At 40.6% G+C, this 13484-nt stretch overlaps 1 protein-coding gene across 2 annotated transcripts in view; it reads right to left on the bottom strand.

The window, feature by feature from the left end:
* Positions 1–6850: 6850 nt before the first annotated feature.
* Positions 6851–13484, bottom strand: part of CCDC186 (coiled-coil domain containing 186) — a 61486-nt gene continuing 54852 nt past the window's right edge. Inside the window, exons 17-18 of one of the 2 annotated variants that reach the window (XR_009764011.1) lie at positions 13043–13284; positions 6861–10043 (exon numbers count right to left, since the gene is read on the bottom strand). The gene's annotated coding sequence lies outside the window, so the exon portion shown is untranslated. Of the gene's footprint in view, positions 13285–13484 lie in introns of both variants that reach the window. The other variant, XR_009764010.1, reaches the window with a different exon arrangement.

The following is a 13484-nucleotide window of genomic DNA, read 5'->3' as shown; positions in this document are numbered from 1 at the left end:
GCGGTTGTGCTCATAGACAGCTTACAGACTTCCTGTAGGCATCTGGCTGGCCATTGTGAGAACAGAATGCTGGACTAGGTGGGCTGATCTAGTAGAGTTATGTTGTTATGGATAAGGGGAGAAGCAAAGACTCCCCTCCCTCCATGATTACAACAAAAATCCTCCCTCTCCTCAGTCCTCACAACAGCATGGAAAAAAAAAACTCTACCAAAACTTATTCAGATCCTCATTATGTCTTGCATTGACTCTTGCAATGTTTTTTCATCAGTCTTCCTGTGGTTCCTGTTCGCATATACAATACAATCACATGCATGTCTACTCAAAAGTAAGCCCCATTAAGTTTAATGGACTTACTTCCCAGGAAGGTGTTTACAGGATTGCATCCAGGGTTTTCAAGTGCATTGTCATCAATATGCAGATGACATGCAACCTTGTTTCTCCTTTACATCAGCAGGTATGGCAGTGGATGTGTCTGGCCTTGGTGATGGACTGGATGAGAGCCAATAAACTGAAGCTCAATCCAGATAAGACTGAGGCACTGTTAGTGGGTGGTTTCTCTGATCAGATAGGTGTTGTTCAACCTATTCTGGATGGGGTTGCACTCCCCCTAAAGGTGCAGGTTCACAGATTGTGGGTACTTCTGGACCCATTACTGTCAGTGGAGACTGAAATGGCCTCAGTGGAACATAGTGCCTTCCATCAGCTTTGGCTGGTGACTCAGCTGTGCCCTACCTGGACAGGGGTAGTCCAGCTTCTAGGGCTGTGCACTGGATTTGACTGAGGCCCAAGCTGCATTGGGCCTATTCTGAAAGACCTGGGTATTAGATGGTTTAGGTTCAGACAGCCACAGGTCAGTTGGAAGATCCAGAGCATCCATGGCTGTCAGGGGGCAGGGGCATCAGGCAAGTAGAAGAGCCAGGCACAGCAAGAAAGCCCCATGAAAAGGCCAAAATCTACCTCAGAATGCTGACTGCGTCTTCTGGGAGAAGGTAGGGCCAGGTTCCTGCCTGCCTAACTGCTCTTCTGCCTGCCTGATGCCAGTCCCCCCACCACCCATTATCCCTATGCTGAGGGGCAATTCTACAGGATGTGGGTGATACTCCACAAATGGCTTCCCTAAAGGAAAGTTGCTTGCTGTGCATCACCCATGCAGAATTGCCCCCTCTGCTCAACAGCTGTTCGGTGAAGGGGTCAATTCTGCAGCATGCAGATGATGCTCCACAAAGAGCTTTCTTTTAGAAAAGGTATTTGCAAAGCATCATCTGCGCTGATAAGCAAAGGGACTGATTCTGTAGTGTTGTGATGCCTCTCTTCCCCCCCCCCTTAGATCAATGCCTTCGCTGAGGCATTGATTAGTTGGGGGGGAGGGATTGCAGCACCTTGCAGAAGTGACATCTTGGTTGGGAGGGGGAAGGAGTTGCAAGATCCTTCCCCTTTTCCTTTCCTGGCTATATGTTTAATTAGGGTTTTTAAACCCTAATTAAAAAATTAGCCCTGCCCCCAAACTTATTCATGACCGGATCCAAAGCAAGGTGGTGGTCCCCAGGTCAGGTCAGCCTGATGCCCCCCAGATCAGCACCGCAGGGTGGATGGGGGGCTGTGTACAGCCCCACTAGTTTCTGTTGTTTATGCTCTGGTAATGTCTAGGTTAGATTACTGCAATGTGTTAAAGATGGGGCTGCCTTTGAAGACAATTTGGAAACTGCAGCTAGTGCAGAACTCAGCAGTCAGATTGTTGATTGGAAATAGGAGATCTGATCATACAACACCACTCCTGGCCTGGCTGCATTGGCAGCTAATTCTTAATTCAGTGGTATTTTTGATTTATAAAACCTTATGCATCTCAGAACCCCAATTACCCTCCACATATGAATCTAGCCAGGCACTGCATTCATAATCTGAGGCCCTTCTTTGTGTGCTCCATGCAAGGGAGGTACAGAGGGTGGCAGCAAAAAATCAGGACTTTTCAGTGGTGGCTCCCTGACTGTGGAATACTCTCCCCATATAGGTCAATCTGGTGCCATTGCTATTAATCTTGAGGTGCCAGGTGGAGATGTTTTTATTCACCCAGGCTTTTTGCTCCTAATTGGTGTTCATCTTTTGGTTAGATGGGGGAGGATGTATCATTTTAATGTTATTATTGAATGAGCACTTTGTCCTTTTTAATCTGATGCATTTTAAATGTTCTATTAGATGCAATTGAAAAATTGTAAGTTGCTTGGAGACAAAAAAAATGTTGTAAGAGACAAATAATAAACACAAATAAAGTGAGTTACAACTCTAGCTTCTCTTCAATAGTTCCTCTGTTCATATTAAGTTCAGACTTCTTTGCTTCTTCACAATCTGGAATAGCTGTTAGAAATGAGGACAGAAATCCTGAATAAACAATATTTTCCTGTGAATTTTAATTGCTTTTTCTGTTTTCGTCCCTTCATTCATAAAACATTAATCTTATTAAACCTCCACCCCCATATGCTCTCTTATCTCCATGCTTCCTTACTCACAGCTGCTCCTTGTGGGTGAAACTAGTTCTGTTAAATATTTGGCTGGCCTCCTCTGCAAGTTTCACTTTCAGTAGTGTCATGCACTGTTTGAGCGGAGGTGCTCATTAAGGCAAGTGGCACTGCTCGAATGCTTGTGAGCAGGATCAAGGCAAACCAGGCTATGCTGCAAACTGCCTCTGCCTCCCCCCCGCCTCAAGATTCAGAAACATACCTTGGGAAAACAGAAGCAATCCCAAGCCCCTGCAGTGCCACTTTTCCTCAGAAGTCCCAGAATCATTGGTGGGAAACTAACACATGATTTCTGCCAAGGAGATTACGAGCTGTTGCCTACCCTGGTCCAAGGTGAGTTTTGCAAGTACGCTTAAGCATTTCTGCTTGTTCAAATAAAAGGCTTTTGAAGGCTTAAGTCCTTTGAAAACTTTGGGGAAATTTAAAAAAGAATTAAAAATGATCTTTTCTGTTTTGCTTTTCACACTTGGACTATCTTACTTCTGTTTTTTCCTATTCTTAATGCTGGGAAAAACAGAAGGGAGTAGAAAAAGAGGAAGGTCAAACAAGAGATGGATTGATTCAATAAAGGAAGCCACAGACCTGAACTTACAAGATCAGAACAGAGTGGTTCATGACAGATGCTATTGGAAGTCACTGATTCATAGGGTCACCATAAGTCAAAATCGACTTGAAGGCACATAACACACATAAGTAAAGTATTATATTCCTTTACTCTTCTTCCATTCTCTCCAAGCTTGTTCAGCTTCACTTTTCTCCAAGTCTCCTTTCCTGTGTGTGTCATGCTGCCAGATTGTGGGCTTGCAGGAAGCAATTTGTTGTTTTCTATTTTTGTATAGAGCCTAGCATCCATTAACCACTTTATTTATGAACAGATGATAAACTCTGTATAGAAATTAGTGACTGATTGCTTTTCATTTGATTTTTGTTCATGATTTGCACTTCAGTTATTGACTGCAACAAGGAATCTTCAAAATTATGGTTAGCACAACGCTCACTTATAGAGGTTTTTTAATCAGAGTAGTGCTAAATGAGATGCAATTTAGATTCCACCCTTCCAATGCCCAAAAGATTAAACAAGTAAATACAACAAAGTACTGGCCATGGCTTAGAGGGACACATGGTGGTGCAGGGATAGACACATCTGTCAATTTTGTTTCTTTCAGTCTTAAAATCACTTTTTCCCATTTCTGCATCCCTTTGTGAATTTTTTTTTAAATGACAAAAAGCCGTATAGATTTGTATGTCTCCTGAGATATGCATTTTCAGAGCAATGTTCCTTAATTTAAATGCATTTTTGTACTTTTTTTAGTATTACATATTTTTATGGACATTTCTCTAAAATACACATTTCAGAGTATTTTTTTCCTCTCATTGGAGAACTGCAACAAAAAATTCAGATGTGAGAATTTCAAGGGGTAGTTGCATTTCAGTTCAGGAAGTGCAAATTAAGTTGGCTCAGAATTAAAATACAAAGTGAATTTCTCCCTCATCCCTGGTGTGGTGTAATGGTTGAGTGTTGCCCTAGACTTAAACCAAGAAAAACAGATGTTCAAATGCCCATCTGTAGCCACCAAGTCACTAATGAAATTACCTTTGGGTTAATCTCACCCATTTCACAGATTTGTAGAGAGGGTGGAGGGAAGGCCACATTCTCTGTGTTGAGCTTTTGGAGAAAGGGAAGGATAAAAATGCTAATGAAATGATAATGCAATTTACAGAAGCAACTACAAAGAAAAAATCCTCAACTCCCTTCCTTCCACAGTACCTCAAGGCATCTTCCTCCCTGTCAGTAAAGAAAATTAAGACTTAACCTGAGTTCCAAGCTCTCTACTGTTGCCACTTTTCTAGGTTAATTCAATATTGCCAAGGTTAATTTAATACCTGTTTTCCTGCGTTAGGGCATTGCAGATAGTATTTTAAAAAGAAATCTAAATGGTGTGTCCCTCCCTCACCTGCCCTCGAGACCAAACTTATGCTGTAAAAAATTGAGAGGCTGCAACTGCCAACTTTAGATAGGAGACAGAAAGATAGTTGTTTCTTTCATGCAACATGTAAACACACCAAGGAACTTAGATTATGACAAATTCCCAGAAATCTTTCTGAGATTCCTCATGCGGCTGGGCTTCCCTGTATGCCTCAGCTAGGCACTGTATTCGTTTGTTCTCTCTCTGGCAACCAAAGCATACATGTCCTGGTTGAAACTCCTCCTGTGCTGCTTAAGAATTTGGTTTAGGCACACCTAGCATGTCCAGGCCTTCCTTCATAGAAGTAGGTTGCGATTACTCAAAACAATCCAAGACATGTTTAGTTGCACATACAGGCCAAATTTGTGCTTGCAGCAACAAACAAGACACTATTAAAAAGTTATTCCAGGAAGCGTAAATGGGTGAAGCTTTCAGCTAGTGTCACAACTTTTTTTTTAAGCAAGCTGTTTATGTTTCACAAAATCATGGGGAAAGGGGGCTGCGCTACTGTCCCTTTCCCCAATATTGCTCACTATTCTGCTCCCCCCCCATTTCTCTACATTGCGCTTAGATGTCTCAAAACTGCTTACTCTACACGATCATGATGTCAGGGGCAAGGCCAGTCACAGCCCTGCTCCCACCTATCCACCAGTGCATTGAAAGCTTAATAACATGTGAAGTGGACTAAATCATTGCAGGCTGCTTTCAAGAAGGCACACACGCATCCTAAAACAAGTTATGAACTCATTAGTAACAAAATGGAAACAAAACATAAATGGAAACTGGAAACAAAGCTCTATGAGGAGAGACTGGAACTGGGCATGTTTAGCCTGGAGAAGAGTGAGGGGTGGTATGATAGCACTCTTCAAGTACATGAAAGGTTGTCACACAGAGGAGGGCCGGGATCTCTTCTCGATTGTCCCAGAGTGCAGGGCATGGAATAATGGGCTCAAGTTGCAGGAAGCCGGATTTTGACTGGACATCAGGAAAAACTTCCTAACTGTTAGAGCCATATGACAATGGAACCAATTACCTAGAGAGGTAGTGGGCTCTCTGACACTGGAGGCATTCAAGAGGCAGCTGGACAGCCATCTGTTGGGAATGCCTTGAGCTGGATTCATGCATTGAGCAGGGGGTTGGACTTGATGGCCTTATAGGCCCCTTCCAACTCTACTATTCTATGATTCTATACATAATTCATCCAGGATGCATATACCTAAAGGGAAAATTTATGGAACTTGATTCTCCAGCGCAGGAATTTAAGATGACAAGCCTTACATTAGATCTCCATCCTCCTCAGATCCATTCATTTAAGTCAATGGGAACTGGACACACATTGCAGCGTGTATCAATGTCAGTGATGTGTGGATCTGCCTTACTGGATAAGAGTATATATGCTAACAAGAACCATTGGTTGAAATGTAAGATTCATAAATTATCAAATCTCAGCAGTGTACTGAAGGTCAAAAACAAATGTTTCTCATAAGAGTTACAACCAGAAGAACTAAACAAACTGATGTACATTTGTTCATTGTGTTTATTATTTCAAAGTCCAATATATACATAATGTATAGCCATGATTTTTTTGGGGTGTGTGTGTGTGTCTTCATTTATACAGAAATATCAACAGAATACGATCAACTCAAGCCAATATTTTATATTTTTTGTCTTAATACACATACATACAAATGGAAGATTGGCTGTAGTGAACCTATCAGCACACAAAATAAATAAAATCCTTCCTTTTTGAAACAAAATAGCTATGTTCATCACTTGTAATTAACTGAAAGATTCACATAGATATGGCAACATTTCCCTCTACATTTGTTTTTGCTAGAAGATATGAAGTGTTTTCTAGCACCACCTACTGTTAACAAAATATTAAACTATCTTACATTAAAAAGATTATGAATAAAATATAACATTCACAGAGGTTTGCATATTATAAAATAATATTATGGAACAGAAAGGAGAAAACACTCCCACCACTCTATTTTTTAGGAACAGATGCATTTTTAAAGCAGGTCTGCTAACTTGGAAAAAAGGCAGTTTTGGTCCTCATTATTAAGCACCCACTTTAATCAACTTGGAGGGAATTAGCTGCAAGCAAATTAATCACCAGCAAGAGTAGAGTACTTTTTTTGGGAAGCCAATATCACGAGAACACCAATGTACAGACAAAAAATATCAAGACTGTCTTCTCATTCTCCCTTACCCCAATTGTCTCTTGTGTGTCTGGCAATACACAGTAGTCACTAGTAACTAGAGCAGCCTTTCCCAACCAGTGTGCCTCCAGATGCTGTTGGACCACAACTCCCATCAGCCTCAGCCAGCATTGCCAATGGTCAGGAAAGATGGGAGTTGTGGTCCAACAGCATCTGGAGGCACACTGGTTGGGAAAGGCTGAACTAGAGAATAACTACCAAACTCAGTGACATCAACTGATTGCTTGCAGGTATGACTCAGCCATCACAAATTTAATACCAAGATAGAACTATCACCCAACATCACCTGAAACACAACACTTTTCAGTGGTCATTCAGCCAGTCATCAAGTGATGTACATAACTGTGTACATCAGCTCATTTATGTGCTCTTTAAAATTGTCATGGATGATGCATACATGCATACACAAGTCAGTATTCTTAGGTCTGTCCCTCTTGTATGAGATATGTGTTCAGATGACAGTAACCCTGCCTCTCAGTATGTGTGCTGTTGATTGCAAAAATACCTATGATTTACCATTAACTTTCATGTATATGCAGACAACCGTTACGACGGATTACTGACTTTTTAAAAAAAAATAGAGGTTGCCCTACATCCTATAGAAGTCAACTTATTAACAGTTAATACTGTTATTCTGACACTGGGTAAAGGATGCTGCTGTTAAGGAACTGGAACAGAAAACTTGCTAGGAAAACTTGCTGACTGGTACCAAGATTTTGAATCCAAATCTGTGGGCAACCTTCCCATTTAGAACAGACATCAGAATTGGCTGCTAAGCTGACCTGTCTGGAGACCTGTTGGCACTTGAATTTAAAAGACTAGAAAGAGGAGCTCTATTAACAGAACAAAAAGGAATCTTAAAAGCAGACTGAGGGCACCCAGTCTCTTCATTTCTAGTTTGCTGTATCTTTCTGTCCCCAAATGAAGACAGACCATTATTTATCATTAATACTTTCTGTGAACTCTGGCATGCCCGTTTCAAACTCTGCTTTTAAGAGGCTCAGTAGTACTTTTCCTCCTTTGAGGACAGAAAGTTCTGGTGACCTATTTAGCAGCACAATCATGGGTATTTCTACTCAAAAGAAAGTCCCATTGAGTTCAAGGGGATGGTACTCCTAAAGAAGTGTGCATAAGTTCACAGCCAAGGGCCAGGTTATTCTTAAATATATTTCTTGAATGGTTTTGAAAAGGAAGAATTGTAATGTAAGGTTGGAAACGTTTTCCATTTATTTGGATATTTTCAACAGGAGTGTAATGCAGAATCAGATCAAACCTACTGCAGCCTACCAACAGCTTCTGGCTGAATTCTGCTCCCCTCCCCCCTTTAGGAGAGGAACAGTTGAACAACAGCTTATTAAGTTCTGTTTCAGGAATGCATTATATAGCATTAACAACAATTCCTTGTTTTCCCATTATTAAAATTTTGAACCAATTTCATAAATATTCAGTTCCTCACATTTTCCTGCTTATAGCATGCTCTAGTCCTAGTATTACCATTGTCTGTTCATCAGCAAAAATAATCAGGAATTAAAAGGCCAATGAAGATGTCATGTTGCTACTATGAATGCCCAACAGTGCAGAGCATATGGCAATGCTAAATCAAACTTTCTTCAGATACTGCTGATAATACTTCATACATATAGTGAATTAGACTCTGGTCCATGAAAGCTTATATGCCATAATACATTTATTAGCCTTTAAGGTGCTACAAAACTCTTTTGTTCTGTTTTTTTCTGCAGTGCACTAACTCAGCTCCCCTCTGTGGAAATTGCTGGTTCACCATTTTTGTCCTTTGGAAGGTTTGCTGCAGGCACCCCTGAAGATATCTAATTAACCATTCTGAATATTCAAAATAAGATGCCCTAATATGCTGATCTAAATACATCTAGTGGTTAAAGGAACAGCATTAACTATTTTTGCTTCCTCTAGACTGTGTAAATACACACATGGATTAGCCATCTGCTGATTCTACTGCACAGAAAAGGAAGGCGGCAGAAAAGCATGGTAGTGGTGAAGTAACAATATTGGCAAAGCTATGCATACTCCACAATTGTGCAAACACAATTAAAGTACAAAATTTGGTACCAGGTACAGAACTGGGCATCCTGAGAAGCTCAGCTCTCATTAAATTCCTAAAGCAGGCCTCGAGCTTAGTGCTTCCTAACCTTCTTGGTATTTGGAAATCTAAGAAACTGTCATAGGCACCACAAAACACCAATTTCACACATAAAAAAACTGGTGATGCTCAGAACCCCTCTTCCAAACAGACAAAAACCTATACATGCCCAAACAGGAAATCCCCTCCCAAACCAATAACCTCATTTTTTAAAAAGTAAAAAGTTAAGAGGGGCAGGAGACCTTAGCAGGCACCTACAAGGTGTCTGGGGTGCTATGGCCCAAATGTATCACATACGTTGGGGATCCCAGCTCTAGTCCTTATGGCTGGAAAGAAAGGTTTGAAAGGAGTGGGTCATCTCAAAAGATGGAGGAGATAGGGGCTGATAGGCTTTCCACAGGGTTATGGATTTCAGTGCCTTATGTAGCTTCACGACACTGTCAGTGACAAAACTTTCCATAACGTTCCATAGATTATGGGAGCCAGCTTTTCTTGGCACAGAATTTGTATCACCATGGTAAAGAATTTGGATACTTTTTTTTAAAGTAGCCCACAGTATACACATAAATGAATACTTGTGGCTGTTGAGGGACATCATGCACACTGCAATGAAACCTGAAAGTCAGTAAAGAAAAGAGTTCCCAGAGGAAGAGAGAGACAGGAGAAGAAAGCAAAAGGAAACTCTTAACAGCCCCAGCCAGCAGGGCCATTGATGACAGGAGTGGTAGTCCAAACCATCTGGAGTCACCAGAGCTGGGGATGGATGCTATAATCCAAGATGATCACAGGAAGGGAAATTCCTGAACCTTTGCAAAGCTCAGGGCACTATTTGTTTACATTATTTATGGATTTATTTACACACCATATGTAATAATCAGCAATCCCAGTCAACTATTTTCTTTCATTGAAATATTACTGGTTTTTTCACACAATTTTAGCCATGAATATGCTCTGGCCATGCACTGTTCATGCTTATAAGGATTTCCTATATATAATGGGCAATTTAAATATTTGCGACAGATTTGGATCAGGAGGAAGAGGTGGTTAATCGGGGTGGGGTGGGGAGCAATTTCAACCCAGAAGATAAACTTTGACTCCCATGCTAACCCTTGCTCCTATAGTACGACTATCCAAACCTGAATCCTCCTGTATGGCTATATTTGTCTATTTCAGATCTCCAATCATCTCTTCTAGCTGCCCTCTCAGAATTTGCAAATTGCATCTATGAAAGAATGACAAAGATATAATCAAATCCAATTGCTTCCTAATTATTCAAACTTTAAAGTGATAAAGGAGCACAGGACTAATGAGAGATACTGTTAACATTTCCATTAGAAAAATACCTTGAAAGCTGTACTTTGTACAACCCAGAAGACCACCCATCTCAAACTGTTACATAGTACAGAGGATCAACACAGAAGGAAGCTCTAATTCAGACTTGTAAAATTAAAGCTGCTCATTTTTAAAGCATAATAATTGCACATTTCTATTTCTACAGTATTTTTCCTTCACTCCATTTACACTGGAAAATACAAATTATCAGGTTCTACTATCATCATCCATATTTCTCTGCTATTGTACAAAGCAAAACTTGTTGCTAGAATGGAGTCATTGGAAACATTTAGTCTTTCTACATTTTTGGTGCCAGGACATCTCCCATAAGAATTCAGCATATAACAAGGACAAGTATGCACACACAGATAGTTTTCATACTAAGAAAGGCCACCAGTATTAGGTACTTCTGTAGAAGCTATGGGCAACATGCCTTCTGTACTTAGATTGGTTAGGACATACAAATATATCAGCTGTCAGTAGAGATATGTACAAGCCTTCATGCTTCCCCTTCTATTTTTGGCATAATGAGATTAATTATTCATAGTTTTCTGTTATGTCTGAACTGGGAAAGTGTGATTACTAGGTTCAGAAGAAGCCAACCTGTAGTAAAGAGTCTAGCTTGTTCTGAACCTGGTTATCATTTTTGCCTAGTTTGAATATAACAGGAAACTGTGGTTAATAGGAAATCTATTGCATTAATCTTGTCACGCTGAGGGGAGGAATGGTGCAAGCATGGATCATGCAAGCACAAGGTCTGTGCACATCTTGGCTAAGCTGAGATTTGTATGTCTGAACTGGATTGATATGTACTGAAATACACATAACAAAATTATGAACATGTTCAGAGTGAGGATATCCCAAAGTTCTTCTCTGCTTTCCAGAGAAAGTACTTCCCTTGGATCCGAGTAATACACCCTGCGGCAGAGAGTGGAGCCCTACATTGCACAAAAAACAGTTCTTGGAGTACATCCCCCTGGTTCTTCAACAATCCTTATAATTCTTCTTTCAAGGCTGAACTTGGAGTGCATACTGGACACTTCAAAATCTTGCTTGTGCACTGCTTTCTGTTCTCTGGGTTAGCTTTTTGTAACAGAGTGCTGCATGCAGAATATGCTGTTTTACATTTTGCATGCCAATGAAAACAGGTGGCTTTATGGCATACCACTAAGGGATGCATCCAACTAAGTTCTACTCAGAGTAGACCCACTGAAATTAATGGACATATGTCAGTCATTAATGGACCCATCCGAATATGACTAACGCTGGACACAGCTCAAAAAGTCTAGTCCTGCATATGCCTGCTGATTCAGACAATTGGCTCACCACAGCCTGGTAGTTGCTGCCCGATCAAGTAACATGCACTCACAGAGTTTATTGATATCCTCCATTAATAACGGAAGAAGAAATTAAGCATATCAAAGGTGTCTCAAAACAGAGTTTTTAGTGAACATGGCTTTGGCCACACGATTCTTCTTTCAAACTCCTTTTTCTAATGTAATAGTCTAGGTCAGACATGCAAACTCCATGCAGGATCAATTAAGACAAGTGAAAAGGAAGGACCTGACTTGTCCATGTTCCTTAGGAAAGTAGAAAAGGCTGTTCCAGGCCTGAATGTATTTTAAACAAGACTCAGTGCAATTCCAAATATAAAACTTTTCAAGCGTATACCTAGATGATAGGCTAAATTTGTGATGCTTAGCGACACACTACTCTGAAAATAAATACAACTCTGCCATAAAAAAATTAAGAAACCTTGTTTTTGTTTTTTTTACAAACACTTAAGTGCCAGTCCTGAAAAACAAATAATTTGTGACTAACAAGGACTACCCCCTGCGGCGTTGAAGAAAAAAATGCAGACTTGTACAGTTAGTTACTCTTTTCCTAATTTATACATAATGAAGTAAAACTAAATTGGGAAAAGTGCCTAAGTTTGTTATGTACAACAATGAGGAGAGTTCTCTCCCTCACGCCACAAGGGAAAATCTGGAAGGCTAATGTGATGTTGCTACTGTATACAGGTATGAAATAGATATTTTTTTAAAAATACAAACTCTAGCACTCTATACATGTTCACACAATAAATTTGATCAGGTTTTGTTTGTTTTTAAAAAAGCAGTTCTCAAAGTGTGACTCACATTACACTTGAGAAGAGGAATGGAGCTGTCACATGCAACCATGTAGACAGTTTGTGGAGCTTTGGAACAAACAAATACAAAAAACACTGCAACTTGAAATGGAGGCTGCCTTCCTCTCAAGACTTCCTCCTGATTTTTTTGTTTTTGGGGGGTGGGTGGGGTGGAGTTAAAGGAGGAAAGTTAATTAAATTTGAAAAGCATGTCCATTTTCTTCTTTAGTCTTTTGATTAGTTCAGCTTAAAGGCAGTCACGAATATCAAGAGTTTTACTGCAGTGTAGTCTGGGATAGCTCCTATCTTGTAACCAAGCAAAACAAAAGTCTAGTTAGAATAATGCATTCACATTAAATCAGTGGACTTCCTGAAAAGCAAGGAGGGGAAGGCAGGCATTTGCCTAATCTTCCTTCTCAGAACAGGACAAGCACAAACCTGAACATGCACTGCCCTCCCCTGGAAAAGGAACATGAGAAACCACATATAATGTCAATGTTTAAACCGTAAGAAACTGGAGCCTCCTTCTGTTGCTCTGCTTCTTGGAAATGCATGCTAGTGCTTGCCAAAGCAAGAGAAAGAGGCAAACCTGAAGCTCCTATCAGCTCACCATCTTTCCCCCCAAAGCCTCAAGAGCTCAGTTTTACTGATTGCTCCTTGTTTTTGCTAACCGAATGCTATCCCACCAGCAAGACTACTGTTATGCTTAATTATTTTTAATGCTTTACAATTTGCATTTTCGGAATCACATAATCACCTACATATTTTAGGCAGAGATGCTTCTTTTGTTATTCTCTTCCAGCAACGCCTACCGTTCCAGCAAGCAATAGCAGGTGACTTTTCTTTTCACTCTGTGTCCTGGTTGAGGAGTCTGGCCCTCCAGATGTTGCTGGATTCATTTCTGGCCTTTGGCGATGCTGGCTCAGGCTAACGGGAGTTAGAATCCCACAAGGTGTGGAGGACCACAAGCCATCATCCACCACCACTGCCGCACCACCCCCTGCTGTAAAAAAGCATGAGCACAGTCATTTCTGGTATTAATCTACCTTCGATTTGTAAATTATTGACAACCCAACTGCCCAGGTAAACTTCCCTTTTCCTTCTTCCATCCACATGTATGACAGTATTGCACAGATGAGACAGGTGATAAAGTAGTAGTAGCCTATGATTACGCCACAGCACATGCATGTAACTACTATTTCC

The sequence above is a fragment of the Rhineura floridana genome, chromosome 7 (assembly GCF_030035675.1).
Source record: "Rhineura floridana isolate rRhiFlo1 chromosome 7, rRhiFlo1.hap2, whole genome shotgun sequence".
NCBI classification, from domain to species: Eukaryota; Metazoa; Chordata; class Lepidosauria; order Squamata; family Rhineuridae; genus Rhineura; species Rhineura floridana.
Note: the sequence above shows the minus strand (reverse complement) of the source record. Positions and strands in the feature narration are given on the sequence as shown.